At 29.8% G+C, this 21,925-nt stretch overlaps 1 long non-coding RNA gene across 2 annotated transcripts; it reads right to left on the minus strand.

Moving 5' to 3' along the window:
* Positions 1-3,276: 3,276 nt before the first annotated feature.
* On the minus strand, positions 3,277-21,686 carry LOC142318470 (uncharacterized). 2 transcript variants are annotated; one of them, XR_012754933.1, is made up of 6 exons: positions 21,555-21,686; positions 16,716-16,873; positions 14,896-15,028; positions 10,021-10,178; positions 8,195-8,327; positions 3,277-3,423 (listed from the first exon to the last, which is right to left on the minus strand). It is a non-coding gene; the product is annotated as an uncharacterized LOC142318470 (long non-coding RNA). The 2 variants fall into 2 exon arrangements; XR_012754934.1 differs by lacking the exons at positions 3,277-3,423; positions 8,195-8,327 and adding an exon at positions 9,033-9,096.
* Between the last annotated feature and the right edge of the window lie 239 nt (positions 21,687-21,925).

The raw sequence follows: 21,925 nt of genomic DNA on the forward strand, positions 1-21,925 counted from the left end.
GATCCAGAGCTGTACTAGTTTTGATGGTATTCCAACATTTATATAATCAAAGGTCTGGCGGAATATGTTGCTACTGTACAGCAAGTGCTATTTATTGTAAATTTAGCAAACAAAGTGTTTACCAGTTGTTGGAAGGACTGCTACTTAGAAAAAAAATCATAGTTCTATATTTTATCAACATTTTTACTTTGAAACTTTTATTATAATTCATGGATCAAAGTTCCAAAAACACAAAAGCATATAAAACGTAAAACACATCATAGATTGATATTATACTTTATAACAAATAAAATATAAAAATTAAAATAAAAAAAAGGAAAACATTTATTGTACTACAACAGAGTTATTTAATGAAGAAGGGTATCCCCTTTAAGGTAAATAAGTTTGGCTTAATTTTCCAAATAATACATGCAATGTGATCAAATGTTTTACAAATTAATAACTAATATCAAATTAAGAATTTTTATAATTGTAGTGTACATTTCATTAAATAAATTTTATGATGATGTTTTACTTTTATAACTTGTTACAGATTTTATGATTTTTTTTCAAATTTGAACTTTAAAATTATCATATTCAACTTCATACAATTTGCTTTCAAATGCTTCTTCAGTACTGAAATTAAAAAAAAATTATTTTTATAACAATATACAAACAATTAAAAACTTTTTACGTAAATACCAAATATTAAGTAGTGTTATAAGAAAGTTAATATAAACAACGAGATATCTATGTCATCAGAAATTGTCCTATAACCAGCTTGGCATTGCATCACCCGAATTTTAAAAATTACTGAAATAACAATTTGAATATTTGAAATAATGAACTGAAAACAGATGACTCTTTGCATCACACATATTACTTTATGTGTATTGCTGGTAATTAATAAATATCTATCTTGTATTCATATAAATCGTAATAATTTTTGTGATTGCATTCGTAAATTAATTACTACTAAATCTCCAAAAAGGAATGGTACTCATTTTTTAAATAAACTCTATATTGGTAGTCAGAGCACTAAATCTCACATACTTACTCAAAAAGGAACTTACTGACCTAGAAAGGTTTCAAAAGAGGCACTACCACGTCAATCATCAAAGATAATATAGTAGCCTATACTGTGATAGGAATTCTTTATATTGAATATATTAGAAAACCATCACAATCCCTAACCCGCTATATTACGACTACCTCAGTTTACTAAGTAAACTTTTCTTTTATGCGAGTGGGCTTACACCTCATTCCTCCTCTATTAAGATCCTAATTATGTCCTTACATTACGATAAGTATGAAACAAAGAATAGCAATTATTATTACTAGAGTACTTTTGTAAATAATAATCTATTGTAATGATAAGTTTATTTCATTACTAAAGAAACTTTTATCATACAGCTAAAAAATTACAACGTGCCATCTTCTTATAAAACAAAGTGCAATTTCACTAACCTTTTTTTCCCCAAATTAAACACTTGATTTTTCACCGATAAATTTTAATTTAAATTTCCTTAACAAAGTAGAATAATTTATAAAATGTCTTATGCCCACGTTTCTTAAATAATATTGTTAAAAATTTTGATGCCTGTAAAACACAAAGAATAGTTAAATTAGAATGATTGAATGTTAAAAATAAAATAATCTAGAGTGTTAAATTAAGCATGCAAATTAATCCAGACAAGGAAGTTATTCAATAATAGTTCCAAATGAAACCATACTTGTACAATCTGTGAATATCTAATATAATTAATATGTTTATCTTTATTCTTAATCACTCAATGTACACGATTTGGCATCCATGCAACAAGTGTACTAAACGTTTTTTTTTCATTTCTCCATCATGACACCATACCAATATTATGGATTGATGACGTCAGTTTTTGTGTACGGGTTTTTGTGCCTCAACTTTAATAACAACACAATGCTTGTGATGTTTGTCGTTTGTTATAGTTTGTCCTACATTCATAGTACTACATTTGATAATTGCAAGAATAACTAGTAAAACCGTAAGAATGTTTCATCAAGTTATCTGTAAAACTTAAATTTGTCACCTTAATGAAAATTTCATTATATTCAACATATATTTCTCGACTTATGGGTGGAAAATTAAAAAAAAAAAATTAAATCGTACAGATAAACAGATTAAATTTTAAAAACCGATATAAACAGAGTACTGCGAATTAGGGGCGGTTTTGAACATTTCACCTCTCATTTTTATGTAAACTATCATTATATATAATATATCATAAATAAAGAAAGAAAAAAAAAGAAAATGCAAAGTTTCACATACCTTTATACTTTTAATAAATATTTATTTCAAATTGTGTCCATTCACGAAAAATTTTGAAGGCTGTAAAATAGAAAGAAAATGAACATAATTAGACAAAAAAGAATATACCTAAAATTTAGAAGAAGAGTTACACCGTTTATAGTTTAATCTAATATTTGTTATTTCAATACATGAAACTTGTGGAGAAATTTATCACCTAAAAAATTTGAAATGATACTTAAGGAAGAATATGGCTTTTTTTATCATTAATTATTACTATTCAGGCAGGCAATATGATTCCTTTATATTTTTCACGTATACCAAACTGAAGATTAGTATTTGGCTCCACCTTCTAGTGAAAATGATTTAATAACCACCTCCTTATGTGAATGACATATTATCATTAAATTGAATTAAAAATTTTGTTCATAAGCGAAAACCACTTAAGACAGGTCACAGCACTTAACCCTAATAATTTACAGTTTTTTTCTAGTTTGTGATAGCAGAAGACATATGATATATGCTTTAATAGCTACATCATCAAATTAAAAATAATGTAGAATAGTAATTTCTATAGAAGTAGTTATTGCAGGATTATAGTGTAAAGTCATCATATTTATTATCATTTCAGATTCAACACATTTTTCAATTCACTTATCTGGTGATAGTCCACTATTCCTATTGGATAACCGCCACTGGAATACTTTACTGATATGTTCTGCGGTATTGCCATGTAAATTTAAACAAGCATAATGAAAGAATGACAATAACATGTTAGAGTTATATATATGATTATATGATTAAACAAAGTTACGAAAAACAAAATAAACATCTAAAGTAAATAAGCTTTTGTACTGGCATGTACAAGGTTAGAAGCATCATGTACGCCCAGACCTTCAGAGAACAATAAAATTATACTTATACTCATTGAAATTTACTTATTCTTAATTATATTAATAATTTTCCTCATAATATGATATTATTTAAATATTATTAGCTTACCGTTTTTGGAAGTAAGCTAAGTATAAACTAACTTCCGCCTTTTTACCCAGCACTTTACCTCCTTGCATGCAAGGCAGGTACCCACTGGATAAATTAATGGACGTGGACGTGGTAGACTCGGAGGTGCTTGGGGTTGTGATGCACGGCGACGTTTCATTCTGCAAATAATACACATGAATTAAGGAATACACATTACTAAGAAATTACAGAATCTTATTAGATGGTCATAAAATTACAATTACTTTTTTTGTAATTAAATATTTACATACCGCCACCACTGTGCTGCTACATAAACAGCAAAGAGAGATGCCAATATTAGTTTGCCTTTCATTTTATCAGTTATCAGTTATATTATTTATACTATTTATAATAGCTTAAATCGTCTGAATGTGTTTTTACTGTTAGTCACAGTATTAAAATAATAAATAAGAAAAAATATTGTTGCCATGAAAAACCAAAAACTTCTTTTTTTACCATAGTTACCCGCAACACTGCACTTTATGTTTTTAAATTATATTTTATTTTTTCTTTAGTTACAAATAATTTTAAAGTACGATCAAATATTTAACTGCATGCTACCAGTAAACATCGCTGTACCTTTACTTTATATATGGAACTTTATATATTTATACATGGAATAAAGGTAGCTGACCCACTCGGCACAAAGAAGAAGAATAAATTTGAGGGAATGTGCTGGGAAGAATAAGACGAGAATCAATCAACAGGTCTACAGGTCATCAATCAATCTAACGATCATTTTATAAGATATCCTAATTTTATATGAAATTTATAAAAATGTAAATAAGTTATATTAAAGAATATAAGAAGAATAACACATGAAATTGCAGACAAAAATAAACACAACCACTTAAAAAGCAATAATTTTTAAGTAGAGAAACATTCTATTAACATGCACTACCGAACATAATGTTTTTTTCATAATCTACGCTAGGTTTAAGAAAATAAAATTCAGTCGAAAATATTCAAAATGAAAAACGAACAACATTTTTGAGATTAGTGAATACCAAAATTCAGGCAAGAATTCATAGCGGACATATCTGTATAATTGGGACAAACAAGTGAAAATCAGTAGCTTCAGACTTTATGCGATTCATTACAAACTAATAAAAATGCAGTATTCTCTTTATTAAAACTGTAGGATTTGCAAAAGTCAACCTAATTGATGTAACTGTTGTCCTTACACACTTTGCTTATATGTCGGCAATAATAATCTCAAACGTAAAATACAAAAAAGATAAAATACAGTACTGAATACCTAATTAAACAGTATACAAACTTGCAAACATAATCATACAGAAAATCATTATACACAATAACCACTAAGTAGAAATGAATACTTTTTAAAAATAACAGATATATTAATACATTATCAATTATTATGGAAATATCCTACAAATCATTTCAAACCAGAGACAAACGTTGTTTCAAATATAACAGGCTGGTCAACAAGATTTCCCTTTTTCCTTTAATTACAGATTAACATCTTTCGAAAGCACTTGTTCTCAGCTTAATGATGTGAAGATCAAGCGGTCTCATCAAATCACTGTCCTTCAGAAAGGAAAAGTCGATTAATTTACTTTTTGAATTAGAAACAAAGAATACAGAAATAAATATGTTTATGAAACTTATGATTTATAATTAAACTTTTTAGGCCTAGATATCTTTTTAGATGTCCATGATTTTTTAACTTTTTAGATGTCCACCAAAGAATAGTATATTATCTTCCCATTACATGACCATTAGTAATTGCAGATTTTGTATAATAAATTTAAAATGACAGAATATGGGATCTTCTTCAATACTGTACTTTCCAGATAGCATCATAGTGTAATGCGAGAGATTATCACTAGGACCTTCAATACAATGCCTTCCGTTGCTTTCTGTATTCTACTACTTATGATTTCTTGAAGAAGTTCTTCCGCTTATGGGTTCAGTTTCCCACTTCCTGGGCAAAACAGTGCCTTATACTCAGTACCATTCATCATCCCTTTGAGGAGAACGACAGCATATGTAATAGCAAAATCGATATATATATATATGTAAGATGAGTATTTCAGTCCCTTATTTTGTCACCTCTTTTTAAAAAACAAGCAATTATTAATTTGTACAACCGTCGCCTCTTCTGTACCTTATGGAAGTGAGTGTCAGAATTTTCCCTTCACCAATTGTTGGATTTTAAAAGCATTTTGTAAATTGTTCTTTCAGAGAAGAATTGGGCACATGAGTGCAGAACACAAGACATTTGCTATAAGCCCAGCGCTTAATGGTGGTGATGTACTTTCACTGGAACCTCCAAAGCATCAAACTTTACTACTACTGAAATTCAACATGAGGAGGAACAATGTGATGTTTCTATATTTGGTATGTAATCATTTATTAGCTTTGTAATAATCACCTTGACCTGTTAACTACTTAAAAAGGGCCACTACAATGTCAATCACCAAAACTTTCAAGATAATATAGTAGCCTATAGTATGACAGAGAAATTCCTTATATGCCATAAGCCCAGTGCCTAATGGTGAACAAGTACTTTTATTGCAACCTCTAAACCCTCAAAATTTACTAGATGAATCTGAAAGTGGGATAGCCACTGAGATTCAACATGTGGAGCAAGGTGTTCCTATCTTTGGAATGGAATGGAATGCAAAGTTGGCGGGAGTTTATTACTCCCTACTTTATCGCAGAACCTGGATAGAGTCCCTTGCTGCTGGGTGATTCTATCGGGCGTGTTTTTGAGGTTTATTTTTAGTTAGCGGGTCTAATTTTTTCAAGTTTTCTTTATTATTATTTAGTATTTTAAGACGTATTTAATTGCATTCCAATCCATTGTTCAACCAGCGTTATCGAACCCATTTCATGGGCCGAACGCAGAAAACTAGGCTTATAAAGCCTGTCCTCCCGACGTAATTCCCCTTCAGAACGTCCACTGAAGTCCTTTCGGTGCTAACGCTTAATAGGCTAGCAGGAATACGCCACAACGTGGCACTAGCTATAAGGAAAGAGCAATGTGTCTCCTTTTCCGGAGGAGTCGCAATTGCTGGGTTATTTTATCTTTCCTGTAAGTTTTGAAAAGGAAAGCCATCCGCTTCTGGTATGGCTGCCCTTCAGGACGCATCTCTGCTGGGCTCTGTTCCGGACTCCAGTTCGTGATGTTGAGACGAGTGGTTGGTCTTCCTTCTTCTTCTTCTCCCTCTTCTTCTTCCGAAGAACTCTTCGTTCTTCTTTGGCCTGAACTTTCCTCTTATCTTTGGTGTACAATGCTCAAAACATCTGATAACAATAGCTGGATTAAACAAACACGTCCTTGCGATTTTAACAGCAAAAAAGTCTAGCTTTTAGAATCTAGGATGTTAACTAACTCTATTAGATCCAGAGCTGTACTAGTTTTGATGGTATTCCAACATTTATATAATCAAAGGTCTGGCGGAATATGTTGCTACTGTACAGCAAGTGCTATTTATTGTAAATTTAGCAAACAAAGTGTTTACCAGTTGTTGGAAGGACTGCTACTTAGAAAAAAAATCATAGTTCTATATTTTATCAACATTTTTACTTTGAAACTTTTATTATAATTCATGGATCAAAGTTCCAAAAACACAAAAGCATATAAAACGTAAAACACATCATAGATTGATATTATACTTTATAACAAATAAAATATAAAAATTAAAATAAAAAAAAGGAAAACATTTATTGTGCTACAACAGAGTTATTTAATGAAGAAGGGTATCCCCTTTAAGGTAAATAAGTTTGGCTTAATTTTCCAAATAATACATGCAATGTGATCAAATGTTTTACAAATTAATAACTAATATCAAATTAAGAATTTTTATAATTGTAGTGTACATTTCATTAAATAAATTTTATGATGATGTTTTACTTTTATAACTTGTTACAGATTTTATGATTTTTTTTCAAATTTGAACTTTAAAATTATCATATTCAACTTCATACAATTTGCTTTCAAATGCTTCTTCAGTACTGAAATTAAAAAAAAATTATTTTTATAACAATATACAAACAATTAAAAACTTTTTACGTAAATACCAAATATTAAGTAGTGTTATAAGAAAGTTAATATAAACAACGAGATATCTATGTCATCAGAAATTGTCCTATAACCAGCTTGGCATTGCATCACCCGAATTTTAAAAATTACTGAAATAACAATTTGAATATTTGAAATAATGAACTGAAAACAGATGACTCTTCGCATCACACATATTACTTTATGTGTATTGCTGGTAATTAATAAATATCTATCTTGTATTCATATAAATCGTAATAATTTTTGTGATTGCATTCTTCGCATCACACATATTACTTTATGTGTATTGCTGGTAATTAATAAATATCTATCTTGTATTCATATAAATCGTAATAATTTTTGTGATTGCATTCGTAAATTAATTACTACTAAATCTCCAAAAAGGAATGGTACTCATTTTTTAAATAAACTCTATATTGGTAGTCAGAGCACTAAATCTCACATACTTACTCAAAAAGGAACTTACTGACCTGGAAAGGTTTCAAAAAAAGCACTACCACGTCAATCATCAAAGATAATATAGTAGCCTATACAGTGATAGGAATTCTTTATATTGAATATATTAGAAAACCATCACAATCCCTAACCCGCTATATTACGACTACCTCAGTTTACTAAGTAAACTTTTCTTTTATGCGAGTGGGCTTACACCTCATTCCTCCTCTATTTCGATCCTAATTATGTCCTTACATTACGATAAGTATGAAACAAAGAATAGCAATTATTATTACTAGAGTACTTTTGTAAATAATAATCTATTGTAACGATAAGTTTATTTCATTACTAAAGAAACTTTTATCATACAGCTAAAAAATTACAACGTGCCATCTTCTTATAAAACAAAGTGCAATTTCACTAACCTTTTTTTCCCCAAATTAAACACTTGATTTTTCACCGATAAATTTTAATTTAAATTTCCTTAACAAAGTAGAATAATTTATAAAATGTCTTATGCCCACGTTTCTTAAATAATATTGTTAAAAATTTTGATGCCTGTAAAACACAAAGAATAGTTAAATTAGAATGATTGAATGTTAAAAATAAAATAATCTAGAGTGTTAAATTAAGCATGCAAATTAATCCAGACAAGGAAGTTATTCAATAATAGTTCCAAATGAAAAACCATACTTGTACAATCTGTGAATATCTAATATAATTAATATGTTTATCTTTATTCTTAATCACTCAATGTACACGATTTGGCATCCATGCAACAAGTGTACTAAACGTTTTTTTTTTTCATTTCTCCATCATGACACCATACCAATATTATGGATTGATGACGTCAGTTTTTGTGTACGGGTTTTTGTGCCTCAACTTTAATAACAACACAATGCTTGTGATGTTTGTTGTTTGTTATAGTTTGTCCTACATTCATAGTACTACATTTGATAATTGCAAGAATAACTAGTAAAACCGTAAGAATGTTTCATCAAGTTATCTGTAAAACTTAAATTTGTCACCTTAATGAAAATTTCATTATATTCAACATATATTTCTCGACTTATGGGTGGAAAATTAAAAAAAAAAAATTAAATCCTACAGATAAACAGATTAAATTTTAAAAACCGATATAAACAGAGTACTGCGAATTAGGGGCGGTTTTGAACATTTCACCTCTCATTTTTATGTAAACTATCATTATATATAATATATCATAAATAAAGAAAGAAAAAAAAAGAAAATGCAAAGTTTCACATACCTTTATACTTTTAATAAATATTTATTTCAAATTGTGTCCATTCACGAAAAATTTTGAAGGCTGTAAAATAGAAAGAAAATGAACATAATTAGACAAAAAAGAATATACCTAAAATTTAGAAGAAGAGTTACACCGTTTATATTTTAATCTAATATTTGTTATTTCAATACATGAAACTTGTGGAGAAATTTATCACCTAAAAAATTTGAAATAATACTTAAGGAAGAATATGGCTTTTTTTATCATTAATTATTATTACTATTCAGGCAGGCAATATGATTCCTTTATATTTTTCACGTATACCAAACTGATGATTAGTATTTGGCTCCACCTTCTAGTGAAAATGATTTAATAACCACCTCCTCATGTGAATGACATATTATCATTAAATTGAATTAAAAATTTTGTTCATAAGCGAAAACCACTTAAGACAGGTCACAGCACTTAACCCTAATAATTTACAGTTTTTTTCTAGTTTGTGATAGCAGAAGACATATGATATATGCTTTAATAGCTACATCATCAAATTAAAAATAATGTAGAATAGTAATTTCTATAGAAGTAGTTATTGCAGGATTATAGTGTAAAGTCATCATATTTATTATCATTTCAGATTCAACACATTTTTCAATTCACTTATCTGGTGATAGTCCACTATTCCTATTGGATAACCGCCACTGGAATACTTTACTGATATGTTCTGCGGTATTGCCTTGTAAATTTAAACAAGCATAATGAAAGAATGAGAATAACATGTTAGAGTTATATATATGATTATATGATTAAACAAAGTTACGAAAAACAAAATAAACATCTAAAGTAAATAAGCTTTTGTACTGGCATGTACAAGGTTAGAAGCATCATGTACGCCCAGACCTTCAGAGAACAATAAAATTATACTTATACTCATTGAAATTTACTTATTCTTAATTATATTAATAATTTTCCTCATAATATGATATTATTAAAATATTATTAGCTTACCGTTTTTGGAAGTAAGCTAAGTATAAACTAACTTCCGCCTTTTTACCCAGCAGTTTACCTCCTTGCATGCAAGGCAGGTACCCACTGGATAAATTAATGGACGTGGACGTGGTAGACTCGGAGGTGCTTGGGGTTGTGATGCACGGCGACGTTTCGTTCTGCAAATAATACACATGAATTAAGGAATACACATTACTAAGAAATTACAGAATCTTATTAGATGGTCATAAAATTACAATTACTTTTTTTGTAATTAAATATTTACATACCGCCACCACTGTGCTGCTACATAAACAGCAAAGACAGATGCCAATATTAGTTTGCCTTTCATTTTATCAGTTATCAGTTATATTATTTATACTATTTATAATAGCTTAAATCGTCTGAATGTGTTTTTACTGTTAGTCACAGTATTAAAATAATAAATAAGAAAAAATATTGTTGCCATGGAAAACCAAAAACTTCTTTTTTTACCATAGTTACCCGCAACACTGCACTTTATGTTTTTAAATTATATTTTATTTTTTCTTTAGTTACAAATAATTTTAAAGTACGATCAAATATTTAACTGCATGCTACCAGTAAACATCGCTGTACCTTTACTTTATATATGGAACTTTATATTTATACATGGAATAAAGGTAGCTGACCCACTCGGCACAAAGAAGAAGAATAAATTTGAGGGAATGTGCTGGGAAGAGTAAGACGAGAATCAATCAACAGGTCTACAGGTCATCAATCAATCTAACGATCATTTTATAAGATATCCTAATTTTATATGAAATTTATAAAAATGTAAATAAGTTATATTAAAGAATATAAGAAGAATAACACATGAAATTGCAGACAAAAATAAACACAACCACTTAAAAAGCAATAATTTTTAAGTAGAGAAACATTCTATTAACATGCACTACCGAACATAATGTTTTTTTCATAATCTACGCTAGGTTTAAGAAAATAAAATTCAGTCGAAAATATTCAAAATGAAAAACGAACAACATTTTTGAGATTAGTGAATACCAAAATTCAGGCAAGAATTCATAGCGGACATATCTGTATAATTGGGACAAACAAGTGAAAATCAGTAGCTTCAGACTTTATGCGATTCATTACAAACTAATAAAAATGCAGTATTCTCTTTATTAAAACTGTAGAATTTGCAAAAGTCAACCTAATTGATGTAACTGTTGTCCTTACACACTTTGCGTAAAATACAAATAGATAAAATACAGTACTGAATACCTAATTAAACAGTATACAAACTTGCAAACATAATCATACAGAAAATCATTATACACAATAACCACTAAGTAGAAATGAATACTTTTTAAAAATAACAGATATATTAATACATTATCAATTATTATGGAAATATCCTACAAATCATTTCAAACCAGAGACAAACGTTGTTTCAAATATAACAGGCTGGTCAACAAGATTTCCCTTTTTCCTTTAATTACAGATTAACATCTTTCGAAAGCACTTGTTCTCAGCTTAATGATGTGAAGATCAAGCGGTCTCATCAAATCACTGTCCTTCAGAAAGGAAAAGTCGATTAATTTACTTTTTGAATTAGAAACAAAGAATACAGAAATAAATATGTTTATGAAACTTATGATTTATAATTAAACTTTTTAGGCCTAGATATCTTTTTAGATGTCCATGATTTTTTAACTTTTTAGATGTCCACCAAAGAATAGTATATTATCTTCCCATTACATGACCATTAGTAATTGCAGATTTTGTATAATAAATTTAAAATGACAGAATATGGGATCTTCTTCAATACTGTACTTTCCAGATAGCATCATAGTGTAATGCGAGAGATTATCACTAGGACCTTCAATACAATGCCTTCCGTTGCTTTCTGTATTCTACTACTTATGATTTCTTGAAGAAGTTCTTCCGCTTATGGGTTCAGTTTCCCACTTCCTGGGCAAAACAGTGCCTTATACTCAGTACCATTCATCATCCCTTTGAGGAGAACGACAGCATATGTAATAGCAAAATGGATATATATATATATGTAAGATGAGTATTTCAGTCCCTTATTTTGTCACCTCTTTTTAAAAAACAAGCAATTATTAATTTGTACAACCGTCGCCTCTTCTGTACCTTATGGAAGTGAGTGTCAGAATTTTCCCTTCACCAATTGTTGGATTTTAAAAGCATTTTGTAAATTGTTCTTTCAGAGAAGAATTGGGCACATGAGTGCAGAACACAAGACATTTGCTATAAGCCCAGCGCTTAATGGTGGCGATGTACTTTCACTGGAACCTCCAAAGCATCAAACTTTACTACTACTGAAATTCAACATGAGGAGGAACAATGTGATGTTTCTATATTTGGTATATAATCATTTATAATCTTTGTAATAATCACCTTGACCTGTTAACTACTTCAAAAGGGCCACTACAATGTCAATCACCAAAACTTTCAAGATAATATAGTAGCCTATAGTATGACAGAGAAATTCCTTATATGCCATAAGCCCAGTGCCTAATGGTGAACAAGTACTTTTATTGCAACCTCTAAACCCTCAAAATTTACTAGATGAATCTGAAAGTGGGATAGCCAAAACATGTGGAGCAAGGTGTTCCTATCTTTGGAATGGAATGGAATGCAAAGTTGGCGGGAGTTTATTACTCCCTACTTTATCGCAGAACCTGGATAGAGTCCCTTGCTGCTGGGTGATTCTATCGGGCGTGTTTTTGAGGTTTATTTTTAGTTAGCGGGTCTAATTTTTTCAAGTTTTCTTTATTATTATTTAGTATTTTAAGACGTATTTAATTGCATTCCAATCCATTGTTCAACCAGCGTTTTAATTGCATTCCAATCCATTGTTCAACCAGCGTTTTAATTGCATTCCAATCCATTGTTCAACCAGCGTTATCGAACCCATTTCATGGGCTGAACGCAGAAAACTAGGCTTATAAAGCCTGTCCTCCCGACGTAATTCCCCTTCAGAACGTCCACTGAAGTCCTTTCGGTGCTAACGCTTAATAGGCTAGCAGGAATACGCCACAACGTGGCACTAGCTATAAGGAAAGAGCAATGTGTCTCCTTTTCCGGAGGAGTCGCAATTGCTGGGTTATTTTATCTTTCCTGTAAGTTTTGAAAAGGAGAGGTTGTGTAGAAGCTCTTCATCCGCTTCTGGTATGGCTGCCCTTCAGGACGCATCTCTGCTGGGCTCTGTTCCGGACTCCAGTTCGTGATGTTGAGACGAGTGGTTGGTCTTCCTTCTTCTTCTTCTCCCTCTTCTTCTTCCGAAGACCTCTTCGTTCTTCTTTGGCCTGCACTTTCCTCTTATCTTTGGTGTACAATGCTCAAAACATCTGATAACAATAGCTGGAATAAACAAACACGTCCTTGCGATTTCAACAGCAAAAAAGTCTAGCTTTTAGAATCTAGGATGTTAACTCTATTAGATCCAGAGCTGTACTAGTTTTGATGGTATTCCAACATTTATATAATCAAAGGTCTGGCGGAATATGTTGCTACTGTACAGCAAGTGCTATTTATTGTAAATTTAGCAAACAAAGTGTTTACCAGTTGTTGGAAGGACTGCTACTTAGAAAAAAAATCATAGTTCTATATTTTATCAACATTTTTACTTTGAAACTTTTATTATAATTCATGGATCAAAGTTCCAAAAACACAAAAGCATATAAAACGTAAAACACATCATAGATTGATATTATACTTAATAACAAATAAAATATAAAAATTAAAATAAAAAAAAGGAAAACATTTATTGTACTACAACAGAATTATTTAATGAAGAAGGGTATCCCCTTTAAGGTAAATAAGTTTGGCTTAATTTTCCAAATAATACATGCAATGTGATCAAATGTTTTACAAATTAATAACTAATATCAAATTAAGAATTTTTATAATTGTAGTGTACATTTCATTAAATAAATTTTATGATGATGTTTTACTTTTATAACTTGTTACAGATTTTATGATTTTTTTCAAATTTGAACTTTAAAATTATCATATTCAACTTCATACAACTTGCTTTCAAATGCTTCTTCAGTACTGAAATTAAAAAAAAATTATTTTTATAACAATATAAAAACAATTAAAAACTTTTTACGTAAATACCAAATATTAAGTAGTGTTATAAGAAAGTTAATATAAACAACGAGATATCTATGTCATCAGAAATTGTCCTATAACCAGCTTGGCATTGCATCACCCGAATTTTAAAAATTACTGAAATAACAATTTGAATATTTGAAATAATGAACTGAAAACAGATGACTCTTCGCATCACACATATTACTTTATGTGTATTGCTGGTAATTAATAAATATCTATCTTGTATTCATATAAATCGTAATAATTTTTGTGATTGCATTCGTAAATTAATTACTACTAAATCTCCAAAAAGGAATGGTACTCATTTTTTAAATAAACTCTATATTGGTAGTCAGAGCACTAAATCTCACATACTTACTCAAAAAGGAACTTACTGACCTAGAAAGGTTTCAAAAGAGGCACTACCACGTCAATCATCAAAGATAATATAGTAGCCTATACTGTGATAGGAATTTTTTATATTGAATATATTAGAAAACCATCACAATCCCTAACCCGCTATATTACGACTACCTCAGTTTACTAAGTAAACTTTTCTTTTATGCGAGTGGGCTTACACCTCATTCCTCCTCTATTTTGATCCTAATTATGTCCTTACATTACGATAAGTATGAAATAAAGAATAGCAATTATTATTACTAGAGTACTTTTGTAAATAATAATCTATTGTAACGATAAGTTTATTTCATTACTAAAGAAACTTTTATCATACAGCTAAAAAATTACAACGTGCCATCTTCTTATAAAACAAAGTGCAATTTCACTAACCTTTTTTTCCCCAAATTAAACACTTGATTTTTCACCGATAAATTTTAATTTAAATTTCCTTAACAAAGTAGAATAATTTATAAAATGTCTTATGCCCACGTTTCTTAAATAATATTGTTAAAAATTTTGATGCCTGTAAAACACAAAGAATAGTTAAATTAGAATGATTGAATGTTAAAAATAAAATAATCTAGAGTGTTAAATTAAGCATGCAAATTAATCCAGACAAGGAAGTTATTCAATAATAGTTCCAAATGAAACCATACTTGTACAATCTGTGAATATCTAATATAATTAATATGTTTATCTTTATTCTTAATCACTCAATGTACACGATTTGGCATCCATGCAACAAGTGTACTAAACGTTTTTTTTTTCATTTCTCCATCATGACACCATACCTATATTATGGATTGATGACGTCAGTTTTTGTGTACGGGTTTTTGTGCCTCAACTTTAATAACAACACAATGCTTGTGATGTTTGTCGTTTGTTATAGTTTGTCCTACATTCATAGTACTACATTTGATAATTGCAAGAATAACTAGTAAAACCGTAAGAATGTTTCATCAAGTTATCTGTAAAACTTAAATTTGTCACCTTAATGAAAATTTCATTATATTCAACATATATTTCTCGACTTATGGGTGGAAAATTAAAAAAAAAAAATTAAATCCTACAGATAAACAGATTAAATTTTAAAAACCGATATAAACAGAGTACTGCGAATTAGGGGCGGTTTTGAACATTTCACCTCTCATTTTTATGTAAACTATCATTATATATAATATATCATAAATAAAGAAAGAAAAAAAAAGAAAATGCAAAGTTTCACATACCTTTATACTTTTAATAAATATTTATTTCAAATTGTGTCCATTCACGAAAAATTTTGAAGGCTGTAAAATAGAAAGAAAATGAACATAATTAGACAAAAAAGAATATACCTAAAATTTAGAAGAAGAGTTACACCGTTTATAGTTTAATCTAATATTTGTTATTTCAATACATGAAACTTGTGGAGAAATTTATCACCTAAAAAATTTGAAATAATACTTAAGGAAGAATATGGCTTTTTTTATCATTAATTATTACTATTCAGGCAGGCAATATGATTCCTTTATATTTTTCACGTATACCAAACTGAAGATTAGTATTTGGCTCCACCTTCTAGTGAAAATGATTTAATAACCACCTCCTCATGTGAATGACATATTATCATTAAATTGAATTAAAAATTTTGTTCATAAGCGAAAACCACTTAAGACAGGTCACAGCACTTAACCCTAATAATTTACAGTTTTTTTCTAGTTTGTGATAGCAGAAGACATATGATATATGCTTTAATAGCTACATCATCAAATTAAAAATAATGTAGAATAGTAATTTCTATAGAAGTAGTTATTGCAGGATTATAGTGTAAAGTCATCATATTTATTATCATTTCAGATTCAACACATTTTTCAATTCACTTATCTGGTGATAGTCCACTATTCCTATTGGATAACCGCCACTGGAATACTTTACTGATATGTTCTGCGGTTTTGCCATGTAAATTTAAACAAGCATAATGAAAGAATGAGAATAACATGTTAGAGTTATATATATGATTATATGATTAAACAAAGTTACGAAAAACAAAATAAACATCTAAAGTAAATAAGCTTTTGTACTGGCATGTACAAGGTTAGAAGCATCATGTACGCCCAGACCTTCAGAGAACAATAAAATTATACTTATACTCATTGAAATTTACTTATTCTTAATTATATTAATAATTTTCCTCATAATATGATATTATTTAAATATTATTAGCTTACCGTTTTTGGAAGTAAGCTAAGTATAAACTAACTTCCGCCTTTTTACCCAGCAGTTTACCTCCTTGCATGCAAGGCAGGTACCCACTGGATAAATTAATGGACGTGGACGTGGTAGACTCGGAGGTGCTTGGGGTTGTGATGCACGGCGACGTTTCGTTCTGCAAATAATACACATGAATTAAGGAATACACATTACTAAGAAATTACAGAATCTTATTAGATGGTCATAAAATTACAATTACTTTTTTTGTAATTAAATATTTACATACCGCCACCACTGTGCTGCTACATAAACAGCAAAGACAGATGCCAATATTAGTTTGCCTTTCATTTTATCAGTTATCAGTTATATTATTTATACTATTTATAATAGCTTAAATCGTCTGAATGTGTTTTTACTGTTAGTCACAGTATTAAAATAATAAATAAGAAAAAATATTGTTGCCATGGAAAACCAAAAACTTCTTTTTTTACCATAGTTACCCGCAACACTGCACTTTATGTTTTTAAATTATATTTTATTTTTTCTTTAGTTACAAATAATTTTAAAGTACGATCAAATATTTAACTGCATGCTACCAGTAAACATCGCTGTACCTTTACTTTATATATGGAACTTTATATATTTATACATGGAATAAAGGTAACTGACCCACTCGGCACAAAGAAGAAGAATAAATTTGAGGGAATGTGCTGGGAAGAGTAAGACGAGAATCAATCAACAGGTCTACAGGTCATCAATCAATCTAACGATCATTTTATAAGATATCCTAATTTTATATGAAATTTATAAAAATGTAAATAAGTTATATTAAAGAATATAAGAAGAATAACACATGAAATTGCAGACAAAAATAAACACAACCACTTAAAAAACAATAATTTTTAAGTAGAGAAACATTCTATTAACATGCACTACCGAACATAATGTTGTTTTCATAATCTACGCTAGGTTTAAGAAAATAAAATTCAGTCGAAAATATTCAAAATGAAAAACGAACAACATTTTTGAGATTAGTGAATACCAAAATTCAGGCAAGAATTCATAGCGGACATATCTGTATAATTGGGACAAACAAGTGAAAATCAGTAGCTTCAGACTATATGCGATTCATTACAAACTAATAAAAATGCAGTATTCTCTTTATTAAAACTGTAGAATTTGCAAAAGTCAACCTAATTGATGTAACTGTTGTCCTTACACACTTTGCTTATATGTCGGCAATAATAATCTCAAACGTAAAATACAAAAAATATAAAATACAGTACTGAATACCTAATTAAACAGTATACAAACTTGCAAACATAATCATACAGAAAATCATTATACACAATAACCACTAAGTAGAAATGAATACTTTTTAAAAATAACAGATATATTAATACATTATCAATTATTATGGAAATATCCTACAAATCATTTCAAACCAGAGACAAACGTTGTTTCAAATATAACAGGCTGGTCAACAAGATTTCCCTTTTTCCTTTAATTACAGATTAACATCTTTCGAAAGCACTTGTTCTCAGCTTAATGATGTGAAGATCAAGCGGTCTCATCAAATCACTGTCCTTCAGAAAGGAAAAGTCGATTAATTTACTTTTTGAAACAAAGAATACAGAAATAAATATGTTTATGAAACTTATGATTTATAATTAAACTTTTTAGGCGTAGATATCTTTTTAGATGTCCATGATTTTTTAACTTTTTAGATGTCCACCAAAGAATAGTATATTATCTTCCCATTACATGACCATTAGTAATTGCAGATTTTGTATAATAAATTTAAAATGACAGAATATGGGATCTTCTTCAATACTGTACTTTCCAGATAGCATCATAGTGTAATGCGAGAGATTATCACTAGGACCTTCAATACAATGCCTTCCGTTGCTTTCTGTATTCTACTACTTATGATTTCTTGAAGAAGTTCTTCCGCTTATGGGTTCAGTTTCCCACTTCCTGGGCAAAACAGTGCCTTATACTCAGTACCATTCATCATCCCTTTGAGGAGAACGACAGCATATGTAATAGCAAAATGGATATATATATATATGTAAGATGAGTATTTCAGTCCCTTATTTTGTCACCTCTTTTTAAAAAACAAGCAATTATTAATTTGTACAACCGTCGCCTCTTCTGTACCTTATGGAAGTGAGTGTCAGAATTTTCCCTTCACCAATTGTTGGATTTTAAAAGCATTTTGTAAATTGTTCTTTCAGAGAAGAATTGGGCACATGAGTGCAGAACACAAGACATTTGCTATAAGCCCAGCGCTTAATGGTGGCGATGTACTTTCACTGGAACCTCCAAAGCATCAAACTTTACTACTACTGAAATTCAACATGAGGAGGAACAATGTGATGTTTCTATATTTGGTATATAATCATTTATAATCTTTGTAATAATCACCTTGACCTGTAACTACTTCAAAAATTGCCACTACAATGTCAATCACCAAAACTTTCAAGATAATATAGTAGCCTATAGTATGACAGAGAAATTCCTTATATGCCATAAGCCCAGTGCCTAATGGTGAACAAGTACTTTTATTGCAACCTCTAAACCCTCAAAATTTACTAGATGAATCTGAAAGTGGGATAGCCACTGAGATTCAACATGTGGAGCAAGGTGTTCCTATCTTTGGAATGGAATGGAATGCAAAGTTGGCGGGAGTTTATTACTCCCTACTTTATCGCAGAACCTGGATAGAGTCCCTTGCTGCTGGGTGATTCTATCGGGCGTGTTTTTGAGGTTTATTTTTAGTTAGCGGGTCTAATTTTTTCAAGTTTTCTTTATTATTATTTAGTATTTTAAGACGTATTTAATTGCATTCCAATCCATTGTTCAACCAGCGTTATCGAACCCATTTCATGGGCCGAACGCAGAAAACTAGGCTTATAAAGCCTGTCCTCCCGACGTAATTCCCCTTCAGAACGTCCACTGAAGTCCTTTCGGTGCTAACGCTTAATAGGCTAGCAGGAATACGCCACAACGTGGCACTAGCTATAAGGAAAGAGCAATGTGTCTCCTTTTCCGGAGGAGTCGCAATTGCTGGGTTATTTTATCTTTCCTGTAAGTTTTGAAAAGGAGAGGTTGTGTAGAAGCTCTTCATCCGCTTCTGGTATGGCTGCCCTTCAGGACGCATCTCTGCTGGGCTCTGTTCCGGACTCCAGTTCGTGATGTTGAGACGAGTGGTTGGTCTTCCTTCTTCTTCTTCTCCCTCTTCTTCTTCCGAAGACCTCTTCGTTCTTCTTTGGCCTGCACTTTCCTCTTATCTTTGGTGTACAATGCTCAAAACATCTGATAACAATAGCTGGATTAAACAAACACGTCCTTGCGATTTCAACAGCAAAAAAGTCTAGCTTTTAGAATCTAGGATGTTAACTCTATTAGATCCAGAGCTGTACTAGTTTTGATGGTATTCCAACATTTATATAATCAAAGGTCTGGCGGAATATGTTGCTACTGTACAGCAAGTGCTATTTATTGTAAATTTAGCAAACAAAGTGTTTACCAGTTGTTGGAAGGACTGCTACTTAGAAAAAAAATCATAGTTCTATATTTTATCAACATTTTTACTTTGAAACTTTTATTATAATTCATGGATCAAAGTTCCAAAAACACAAAAGCATATAAAACGTAAAACACATCATAGATTGATATTATACTTTATAACAAATAAAATATAAAAATTAAAATAAAAAAAAGGAAAACATTTATTGTACTACAACAGAATTATTTAATGAAGAAGGGTATCCCCTTTAAGGTAAATAAGTTTGGCTTAATTTTCCAAATAATACATGCAATGTGATCAAATGTTTTACAAATTAATAACTAATATCAAATTAAGAATTTTTATAATTGTAGTGTACATTTCATAAAATAAATTTTATGATGATGTTTTACTTTTATAACTTGTTACAGATTTTATGATTTTTTTTCAAATTTGAACTTTAAAATTATCATATTCAACTTCATACAACTTGCTTTCAAATGCTTCTTCAGTACTGAAATTAAAAAAAAATTATTTTTATAACAATATACAAACAATTAAAAACTTTTTACGTAAATACCAAATATTAAGTAGTGTTATAAGAAAGTTAATATAAACAACGAGATATCTATGTCATCAGAAATTGTCCTATACCAGCTTGGCATTGCATCACCCGAATTTTAAAAATTACTGAAATAACAATTTGAATATTTGAAATAATGAACTGAAAACAGATGACTCTTCGCATCACACATATTACTTTATGTGTATTGCTGGTAATTAATAAATATCTATCTTGTATTCATATAAATCGTAATAATTTTTTGTGATTGCATTCGTAAATTAATTACTACTAAATCTCCAAAAAGGAATGGTACTCATTTTTAAAATAAACTCTATATTGGTAGTCAGAGCACTAAATCTCACATACTTACTCAAAAAGGAACTTACTGACCTAGAAAGGTTTCAAAAGAGGCACTACCACGTCAATCATCAAAGATAATATAGTAGCCTATACTGTGATAGGAATTCTTTATATTGAATATATTAGAAAACCATCACAATCCCTAACCCGCTATATTACGACTACCTCAGTGTACTAAGTAAACTTTTCTTTTATGCGAGTGGGCTTACACCTCATTCCTCCTCTATTTTGATCCTAATTATGTCCTTACATTACGATAAGTATGAAACAAAGAATAGCAATTATTATTACTAGAGTACTTTTGTAAATAATAATCTATTGTAACGATAAGTTTATTTCATTACTAAAGAAACTTTTATCATACAGCTAAAAAATTACAACGTGCCATCTTCTTATAAAACAAAGTGCAATTTCACTAACCTTTTTTTCCCCAAATTAAACACTTGATTTTTCACCGATAAATTTTAATTTAAATTTCCTTAACAAAGTAGAATAATTTATAAAATGTCTTATGCCCACGTTTCTTAAATAATATTGTTAAAAATTTTGATGCCTGTAAAACACAAAGAATAGTTAAATTAGAATGATTGAATGTTAAAAATAAAATAATCTAGAGTGTTAAATTAAGCATGCAAATTAATCCAGACAAGGAAGTTATTCAATAATAGTTCCAAATGAAACCATACTTGTACAATCTGTGAATATCTAATATAATTAATATGTTTATCTTTATTCTTAATCACTCAATGTACACGATTTGGCATCCATGCAACAAGTGTACTAAACGTTTT

The sequence above is a fragment of the Lycorma delicatula genome, chromosome 1 (assembly GCF_047948215.1).
Source record: "Lycorma delicatula isolate Av1 chromosome 1, ASM4794821v1, whole genome shotgun sequence".
Taxonomy (NCBI): domain Eukaryota; kingdom Metazoa; phylum Arthropoda; class Insecta; order Hemiptera; family Fulgoridae; genus Lycorma; species Lycorma delicatula.